The sequence below is a fragment of the Macaca mulatta genome, chromosome 12, assembly GCF_049350105.2.
Source record: "Macaca mulatta isolate MMU2019108-1 chromosome 12, T2T-MMU8v2.0, whole genome shotgun sequence".
Lineage (NCBI taxonomy): Eukaryota > Metazoa > Chordata > Mammalia > Primates > Cercopithecidae > Macaca > Macaca mulatta.
The window spans coordinates 143,708,286-143,719,100 of record NC_133417.1 but is presented as its reverse complement, the minus strand read 5'-3'; positions in this window follow the sequence as shown (position 1 = coordinate 143,719,100).

Below are 10,815 nucleotides of genomic sequence, written 5' to 3'. Positions count from 1 at the left end.
CAGGCTGGTCTCAAATTCCTGACCTCAGGTGATCCACCTAGCTCGGCCTCCCAAAGTGCTGGGATTACAGGCTTGAGCCACCATACCCAGCCATGGTCAACTGATTTTTGACAAGGGTGCCAAGACAACTCAATGGGGGAAAGAATAGACTATTCAACAAAAATAGTTGCTTGGACAACTAGATATCTGCATACAAAAGAATGAAGTTAGGCCCCCTACCTTATACCATATATACACATTAACTCAGAGTGGATCAAAGACATAAAATGTAACAAGATACTAAAAGACTTGGAAGCAAGCATGGGAGTAAATCTTCATGATCTTGGATCGAGCAATGGATTCTCAGATCTGACACCAAAAGCACAAGTAAAAGAGAAAAATAGACAAATTGAACTTCTTCAAAATTAAATGCTTTTGTGCTTCAAAGAACATCATGAAGAAAGTTAAAAGAAAACCTACAGAATGGGAGAAAATATTTGCAAATCAAGTATCTGATAAGAGAATCATATCTAAAATATATAAAGACCTCTTCTAAGTCAAGAATAAAAAGACAACTCAATTTTAAAATGTGCAAAGGATCTAAACATACATTTCTCAAAGAACATATATAAACAGCCAAAGAGCACATGAAAAGATGTGTGGTAGTATCACTCACTAGGGAAATGCAAATGAAAACCACAGTGAGATACCAATTCATCCCCACTAGGGTGACTAAAATAGAAAAGACAGACAATAACAAGTGTTAGCAAGAATGTAGGGCAATCAAAACCCTTGTGCATTGACAGTGGGAATATAAAACAGTTCAGCCACTAAGAAAATCAGTTCAGCAGTTCCTCAAAAATTAAACATTGAGTTAATGTATGACTCAGCAATTCCATTCCCAGGTATATACCGAAGAAAACTGAAAACATGTATCTATAGAAAACTTTGTACCCATCATAGAAGCCTTATTCACAATAACCAAAAAATAGAAACAACCCAAATGTTCATGGATGGATAAATGGACAAACAAAATGTAGTGCGTCCACACAGTAGAATATTATTTGTCCATGAAAAGGAAGGAAATTCTGACACATGCTACAACATAGGCGAACCTTAAAAACATCATGCTAAGTGAAAGAAGCCACTCACAAAAGGCCACATATTATATGATTCCATTTACATGAGTATAAATGGGATAGGTAAATCCATAAACACTGAAAGCAAATTAGTTGTTGCCAGGCCTGGCAGGGACACAACTGGGGAGTGAGTGCAAATAGGTATGAAGTTTTTTGTCGGAGGTGATGGAAATGTTCTGGAATTAAGATAGTGGTGATCAACGCACAACTTTGTGGATATGCTAAAAATTGTTACACTTTTAAATAGCACACTTTAAAATGGTGAACTTTATGGTGTGTGATTAGATCTCCACAAAGGCATATAATTCTCTGCCACTGATGGCATGGCCTTGCTCAAGAACTCTGGAGGTGGTCCAGGCATGGTGGCTCACACCTGTAATCCCGGCGCTTTGGGAGGCCAAGGCAGGAAGATCACTTGAGGCCAGGAGTTCGAGATGAATCTGAGCAACATAGTAAGATCCTGTCTCTGCTAAAAACAAAAAATTTAAAAATTAGCCAGATGTGGTGGTGAGCAACTATAGTCCTAGCTTTCTGGGTAGCTGAAGGAGGAGGATCACTTGAGCCCAGAAGTTCAAGGCTGCAGTGAGCTATGATCGTGCCACCGCATTCTAGCCTGGGTGGTAGAGTAAGACCCTGACTCACAAAAAAAAAAAAAAAAAAACCCACAAAAAACAACAACAACAAAAAAAACCTCTGGGGGTGGGAGGTGCTGTACTGTGTGTCTTGTACTGTGGCTTCGTCTTGTCCAAGACTCCTCAAAATATTTGTGTATGTCCTTTACCCCAGTGCAGTACTCACTTAGTGGACACTGATCCTTTCGAGGAATGGCTGGCAAAACCAAGACTGCCTTGATCCCCAACAGCTGTCACTTGTCCACTGACTCAAGTCCCATCACAGTCCTCCCTCCCCCACCAGCCCACCCCTGACAGTGTAACTGGAACAGTATTTCTGAAATACAGATTGGGCCGCATTACTCCCTTTCTTGAAGCCCTCCAGTTGTTCCCCATAACCAGTCCTAGTTAAATGGCCTCATATTAGAATCCACTGGGAAGGTTTCTAAAACTATTGAGGCTCAAGTTCAACTCCCAGAAATTCTGATTTTACGGCTGTGGTCAGCAGATAAGAGACTCCGGGGGATGTCCACATCCTAATTCACAGAAGCTGTGATTATGTTGTGCTAACTGGGGTTGCTGATGGAATTAGTGTGGCTATTCAGCTGCCCTTAAGAGAGGGAGATCATCCTGGATGATCTGGTTGGCCTAGTGTCATCACAGGGTCCTGAAAAGTATAGGAGGGCGGCAGAGTGGAGGTCAGAGTGATGTGCTATGGGGAGGACCCCCAGCCAGGACTTTGTTGCTGGCTGTGAAGATGGAGGAGGGGGCTACAAGGCAAAAAATGTGGGCAGACTCCAGAAGCTGGAGAAGGCAAAGAAATGGAGTCTCCCCTGGCGTTTCCAGAAAACACACGGCTCTGCCCACATCTCGATTTTGGCCCAGTGAGGCTCATGTGGGGCTTCTGACCTACAGATATATAAAATAACAAACCTGTGTTGTTTTAAGCCACAAAGCTTGTGTCATCTGTTAATAACAATAGGAAACTAACACACAGTTGATCCAGACAATGCCCGGACAACAGTTTTTTAACACACCTCAGTCACTGTGCAGCCAGAATTAAGAACCACTGACCAAGGGCAATATTCCTCAGCTTTCAGCATCCACACAGACTTCTCATTTTAAATAGACATTTTTAATGATCACACATTTTTATAAATAAGGCATTTTTTCATTACTGTCAACCACCTCACTTTCACGTCTGAGAGGGATGAAGGGATGACCTTTCTGCGCCCTTCACCAAAGCATCTGTGTCTGGTTCAGTGATGGCTAAGTCCAGCTAAAGCACAAGTCTCACTGCCAGGCAGTTTCTTTCCTTATCCTTTTTTATTCCTTTGTTTAAACTAAATCAGAAAATTTTAGCCTACCATTACAGGTTTTCAGAAATGACACCCATCTGTGAGACGTTCTGAACATTTGGATCAAACGTGAATGCTTTGGAGCTATCCCTGAGGAAGACTTACAGCGCCATCAGACACCACACCGGCCCCCCTCGCAGCCTGACTGGGACAGAGCGGATCAGGAGAATGGCAGCAGATGGACTCCTTGTTCACTCTTTGTGGCATTTCACTCTAGAAAATATTTTCTTCATGTTCTGCAGCCGCATTTGGACGTGATTTTGAAAATATGCCAATAACATCAATTTCTCCAACAAAAGGCAGTGAGTTGGAAAGAACCCTTGTATGAAATCCTGGTACTAGCCAGGCATGGTGGCTCACACCTGTAATCCCAGGACTTTGGAGGCTGAGGCAGGTGGATTACTTGAGGCCAGGAGTTTGACACCAGCCTGGTCAACATGGCGAAACCCCATCTCTACTAAAAACACAAAAATTGGCCGGGCGTAGTGGCTCACATCTGTAATCCCAGTTACTCAGGAGGCTGAGTATCACTTGAACTCGGGAGGCAGACACTGCAGTGAACTGAGATTGCGCCACTGCACTCCAACCTGGGTGACAGTGAGACCTATCTCAAAAAAAAAAAAAAAAATCCCGTTACCTGACATCACCACCAACTGTGTTCTCTCGCCTTGAAACAGAAGGTTCACGCCACTCCAGGTACTGGATCCATCAATGAGGCACACCCCAGGAACAAGCCACATGGCTCTTACTGCTTATTTGATTGTGTGACTGAAACTTGAACTCAGAAATGATCTACACTTAACAAGGTTGAGACGCTGGAGTTTTCCTAGTGTGGAGGAGGGATTCCAGAGGCGTAGGGAGATGGGAATGTTGGACTGGGTTTAACATGTGTGACCCGCACACCTATCTCTCAACTACACACTGCAAGAAGGCCCCAAAGCACTCCTGCTTTCACTTGGGCACCGAGAAATGCCTGGGAGCACCTGCACCCGTGAGAAGCTGTACAACTGCTCTCCTTGGCAGGCAGGTGCGATGGTGGGGACGCTGCCACTGAGCTGGGCTCTCTGATTTCAATGGGAATGATAGGGTTCCAGAGGAGCAGAGACCAAATGCCAGTACTTGACCAGCAAAGACCAGGGGGCTACGTCTGCCAAGGGAGGGAGCAGACACACGCCGGGGATCAAAACACCTTGGTCCACAGGGCTCTTTGCCAGTGGCTAATTGAACATGGTGTCCCTAGGAATACAAGAGGACTGACTGATGGAAAAAAGAACAAAACTTTAGGTCTGGGAGCCAAAAACCTGACTGGAGTCACAACTGTGGATAGCAACAGCCTCTGTCCCAGTTCCCAGACCTAGCTCAATTCACAGGCCAAGATTCTTGAAAGGAAGACTGGGTCCCCTGAGGAAGAAGCCTGTAACACTGCTTCAAGCACATGACACGCCTCCTCCTCCAGCCTGCAGATCCGTTCCCCAGTGCTCTGCTGGGACCCGGGAGCACACCTTCCTTGCCAGCTGGCACAGGGCTGATGAGCCTGTCAGTGGGCGGCTCTGGAGGGACACTGGTAAGAGGAAGGGGTTTCTCTTCCTAATTCCACTGTGCTTTCCTTCCTTCCAACTCCCTTCGCACTCGCAGGTATGCGGGACGCCAGTGGGGCTCACCTCCAGCAGGTTTCAGCAGCACCCAACAGGGAGCATGCTGGCTGAGTTCTGCGGCTGTCCCAGCTAGCTTCCCAAAAAGTTCAGCTGCCCCACAGGCAGCCGCCCAGCATTTCCCCAGGAGCCCAGCCTTCTCCAGCTTCCCAGCAAGTCCAAAAGCATCCCCTGCAAGCAGCTATCCTGCAAATGTCTTTGGCATCCCAGCAAGTAACTTCCTGCCCACAGCTTTACCCTACCAAACATGAAGCCCTGGCCCAGGGCAACCCAGTGAACTTCTCCACCCTGGACTAGGCTGCTTTCGATTATTCACTCTGCCCTTGAGAGTGGCTGAGGGACATAGGTCTAGAGGTCCTGAGCATTTCTGTGCACTGTCATCCCACAGAGCAGCTACTGAACATGCGTGAATGCCTGGTTAGAAGGGGCACCTCCCTAGGTTTGCTGCAGTCTCCCCAACTCCCAACGATTCAGGCCTAGTATTTCTGCACTGTAACTCCTACATGGCCCCAGCAGGTCTTACCATCAATGGCACCGCCCACCAGCTTCCGTGCTTCAGGGCACGTGGCTCCTGGCGGTCCCAGGGAAAAGCTTCCCCACACGGAACTGGAACGTGTGAGACATCCCCGGATACAAGGGACCAAGCTCAGGATGCCCCAAGACGTGCTGGGACTGTCCTACCAACCACTCTCTCCTCAGAGTGGTGTGGGCCCAGAAACAATCCTGACATCCAACCAGGTCACAGCACTGAGCTGCACACAGAGCCCTTCAGTCATTCCAAGGTCTTGCACAGCAAAACTTCAGCCAAATGGACTGAGAGCTCTTCCCTGTATCCTATTGCCTCCACACCCCATCCCTACCTCCAATGATGGCCGACCCCATTTCTGTTCTCAGCCACTCCACATAATAAACAAAAACCCCCAAGTTAAAGGTGGCCTAATGAGGCAGGCATTTCCCTTGGAAGTTGAGTTGGAAGCCAGACAAATCCACCCAGAGTCACATGAGGCCAGCAACATCCATGAAAAAAGGTAAACCGTCCCTGTGAGCCACAAAAAGACCCTGGCTAAATTCCCCTAATCGAAGCTAGGTCATGTCCATGCCCTATCCATCCAATCAGGAAGAAGGGAATGAGGGCTCAGGCTATGTGGGTTTCCCTCAAGGGACTGGAAAGAGCATAGTGGGGTGGCTCAGGAGTCCCTGGCAGCTGGTAGAGGTGGCGGCTTCTGCCACAGGCACTGACAGTGACATGACTCTGGCAAGGGCTCTGGGCAGGCTGGAATATGCCACGTAGCTCCTGCAAGCTTCCCACGGACCCAGCACCATGCATGAGCAGCACCCAATGTGGACGTCTGAACAGAAGTTCAACTTCTGACTAAGGCCATCCCCACAAAGGCTGCTCTCAGATCTCCTCTCTGGCATGCGCTGTTAAGTCAAACAAGGACAGTGCACATTCCCTGCACACCTAAGGTCCTCCTCCAGCCAGAACTTTCTAGTGCAGAGTGAGGTGGAGCCCTTGGCTGAAGGTTTCCTCACCCTGGCTGCACTTGTAATGACTGGATCTCTGGTGCACATTCCGGTGCTGAATGAGGAGGTCTCTGTGGCAGAAGGCCTTCCCCTATATCTGCATTCATGAGGTCTTCCTTGGGTAGGAGTTTGCCGAGGGTGAGAGGCTGGACCTGCAACTTAAAGCTCTTCCAAACAGGCTGTACTGAGTGGCTTTTATGCAGCGCAAGCCTGGGGTTTGGCAGGAGGTTCCTTCCGTTCATTGAACTCCGAGCAACATTCTGGGTGATGCACATTCCAGGGCTAAATCATCAAGCATTTTGAAAATTCCATTCCATTCCCTCCTGCCAAAACCCCCCAAGTTAAAGGTGGTTAGGGTTAGGGTATGGTTCTCCGTTGAGAATTCTGCTGTGAGATGAAACAGAACTCCATTAATTTATGTTATTTATGTTATTTGCTGCTTTTAGGATCCTCTTTTTGTCCTTGACCTTTGAGAGTTTGAGTAGTGTATGCCTTGGGGTAGTCTTATTTGGGTGGAATCTGTTTGGTGTTCTAGACCTTCCCGTGCCTGGATGTTTAACTCCTTCTCAAGCTTTGGGAAGTTCTCTGTTATTATTTCTTTGAATCTACTTTCTACCCCTTGCCCTTGCTCAGCTCCCTCCTGAACACCCATGATTCTCAGATTTGGTCTTTTGAGGTAATTTTCTATCTCTTGTAGGCAATCTCCATTCCTTCTCATTCTTTTTTCTCCTCTGCGTATTTTCAAAGAGACAGTCTTCAAGCTTACTGATTCTTTCCTCCGCTTGGTCCATTCTGCTGTTGAGAGCCTCTAATGAGTTCTTCAGTTCAGCAAACGTATTTCTCAGTTCCAAGATTTGTTTGATTATTTCCATCTTTTGTTAAATTTCTCTGATAAATTTCAGAAGTGATTTTCTGTGTTCTTGGTGATCCCTGAGTCTCCGTAAAACTGCTATTTTGAATTCTTGGTCAGAGCGCTCACAAACTGTCTTCTCGTTAGGATCACTAGGTTTTTGCTTCGTCGTTTTTGAAGAGGTCACAGTTTCCTGTTTGCTGTTGTTTCTTGTGGGTATACATCTGTCTTTGCATTGAAGGATTATTTATTCCCGTTTTCTCTGTCTGGCCTGTTTTGGTTTTTACTGGATATTTTTGCTTAGCAAGTCTTTACTACTAGGTCACTGCCTCCTTTTCAGCTCCACATGGCACATTAAGCCCAGGCTCACCTCAACTCCAGTACATGATGGAAGCTTTGCCTGTCCTGAACTGGGAAGGTCCCAAAGGGATTATCCCAGCAGTGTGAGAAGGCTGGTGAGGGGTTTGTGCCCAAGGGACCTGGGAAACATACCTCCTCCAGCGTGCTGCTGCTGAACAGCCGCTCTGATTTGGCATCTCCTATGGCTGTTACAGAGCAGTCTCTCCCGGGCTGGGGATGGTAGTTCCCCCTCCTCCATTTGTCACTACCTGTCCTCAGAGATTTCTCTCTTCAGGCAGTCATGCTGCTGCCTGTGGGTTAATGCAAGGACAGGTCTCCCGCCAGGGATTCTAGCATGGTGGGAAAGCTGATTGACCACCTCAGTCTCACTTTTCCCAGTGTAAAAACTGGTGAGTCGGTGATATGGTTTGGCTCTGTGTCCCCAGCCAAATCTCATCTTGAACTGTAATTCCCATAATCCCCGGGAGTCAAGGGAGGGACCAGGTGGGAGGTGATTGGATCATGGGGGTGGTTTCCCCATGCTGTCCTCGCGCTAGTGAGTTCTCACGAGATCTGATGGTTTTGTAAGTGTGTGACAGTTCCTCCTTCACACACACACTCTCTCTCCTGCCACCTTGTGAAGAAGGCACCTGCTTCCCCTTCCATCATGATTGTAAGTTTCCTGAGGCCTCCCCAACCATGCAGAACTGTGAGTCAATTAAAGCTCTTTTCTTTATAAATTATCCAGTCTCAAGCAGTTCTTCACAGCAGTGTACTAATACAGTCAGGGAAAGATTCTCCACTCAACTGTTGCTAGGCAGAATCCGGGGAAGGGGCATCATGGATGCAGAAGTCTGGTTCTCCTACCATCTGCCTGGAGTTTTTTCACTTCTCTGTGGCCCCAGAATCTGTCTCATTCTCTTACTTGAGTCCTGGGTTGTTGCTGGTGAAAATTTCACACTGTATATTTATTTTGGTTTTCTGTTGGAGGTGTGAAGCCAGCTTGATTCTATACCGCCATTTTAAAGCTGAAAATCCTCCAGGGCTAAATCAGAGCAGACCTTTGGCGGAACACTTTCTGCGCATTTGTAAGGACTTTCTATAGTGTGAACTCTCTGATGCTGAATGAACTTAGCGATATGGCTACAGGTTTTCCAACCTTTACTGCATTAATGAGGCCTTTCTGTTGTGAACCTTCTGGCAACAAAGAAAGGTGAGTCCTTTGCTGAATGCTTTCCCACGTCAGCTGCACTCACAAGGCTCAGCACCACAGTGGACTCCCATGTTCAATGCAGCTGGAGTTGCAGCTAAGAAACTTCCCATACTCACTGCACTCATGAGACCTTTCTCCAGCACTGGGTTCCCCGTCCTCGGGTTCTCTGGTGCTGAACTGTGCATTTGCAGCTCACGGCCCCCTCACATGCCATACTTTCCAGGTGAAAGCTTCCCCCAGCTTCGGTGCTCCCGCGTGGCTCCCCTCACCGTGATGGCCTCTGCTGCTGCTGAAGAGGCCAGTGCTGGGTCCCATCCTTGCCTCACACTAAGGGCTTCCAGGATGTGTGGACTCCACAGCTTTCCACGAGGCCCTGCCCTCGGCCCTACTGCAATGATTCTCTCCGCTGTGCTGCTTCTGGGCTGGTTTAAACTGAAGCCAAAGCCTCTCCCACAGGCCTCTCAGGGGTATGCTTTCTGCCCGGGCTGTGCTCTCCGGCACTCAATCAGGGGCAAAATGCTTTTCAAGACTGAGCATTTTCTCTTCACTTCTCCCCATGGAAATGACGATTATTCAGCTTTTGCTCGCACACACTTCCCATCAGCCCTCCTCCTGCCCTCCATTCTCCTAATAGGGTACTATCATAATATGGTTACTGTTTAGTGCTTATATTTTAGGACTATATAAATACTATTCATAACTAAATTATATAATAGTATTACTGTGGTAACTTTTTCTTTCCTACCCAATTTGTTTTCCTTGGAGTTATGTCCCTTGGTTTCCTAGGTACTTGTCAATAATTCAATCTCAGCTCCTATGTAAACCCTCAATATGTTCAGAGGCAACAGGTGTTCTAACAGTTAAGTCATCTCTGGAGCCGACACCAAACCCAACCTGGCTGACTTCTATGCTGAGTGCACGGCTGCCATCCTGGAATCTCCTTTTGCTGTGCTCCTGGGGAGTCACCTTGCTCTTTGCGTTGGATCTCCCATTGCCTTTATGCCATGCTTTCTCCTTTTGGAGTACATTCTCTAGTCCTTTTATTTAAAAAGCTGTGTAAAGGCCAGGCGTGGTGGCTCACACCTGCAATCCCAGCAATTTTGGAGGCCAAGGCGGGCAGATGGCTTGAGTTCAGGAGTTCAACACCAGCCTGGCCAACATGGCAAAACCCTGTCTCGACAAAAAAATCAGCCAGGCATGGTGGCATATGCCTGTGGTCCCAGCTACTTGGGAGGCTCAGGCAGGAGAATCACTTGAGCCTGGGAGGTCAAGGCTGCAGTGAGCAGTGTTTGTGCCACTGCACTCTAGCCTAGGTGACAGACAGACCCTGTCTCAAAAAAAAAATAAAAATAAATAAAAGGGTGTGTGGAATATACATTTTTCAAGAGCCTACAAGTCTTTTGGCATGACTTTTAATCTATTTGGAAATAATCTTCCTTCAGAATTCAAGAAGGCCCACATTCCCTGTTTCCTATGTGGCATCTGAGGACTGCAAAGCTATTGATTCCTAATATTCTGCATGTGTACTGTTCATTCCCTCCAGCAGTTCCCCAGTGTTCTGAAATCTCACACTCATGTGCCTGGATGTGCACACTGATATGGAATGAAAGAAGGCAAGGTGCTTTCCCCTTCCATTGTGTTGGCACTAGGTTCGCTGAGCCCTTGTAATCTGCAAACTTACAGCCTTCATTCTCAGAATTCTTTTATTCGCTGGGATGCATTGAAAGACGTGTGAGGGCATGTCCTGGGCCACGTAATGTATGGATAACTTTAGGTCTTTCCTTTTAGGCTACTGAGATTCCTCAAAGAAGTATCTTTCTGTTTTATTTCTTGCTAGAGGATACGACTGAGCTATGGATTTGAGATACTGAAGGCTGAAAGCGGCATACCTCCTCCGGTCTTTCACTGGTTTGAAGTAGGCACAGTTGCCCAACTGTGTGGAATGGGGAGTCTAATGGCTTCTTAAACAGGCCTCAGCTTCTAGTTTCACCTTATCTCACAACTACTTCCAGAAGTACCTAGAAGTGCCAGTTCCAGAGCCTCTGGGAGCTCTGCAAGACAACTCGGACATTCAGATGTTCTCATTTATTTCTTACAATGTAGATTTCTCAGGTGTTTCTAAGGCAACTACCATTCACCTATTTTCTGGA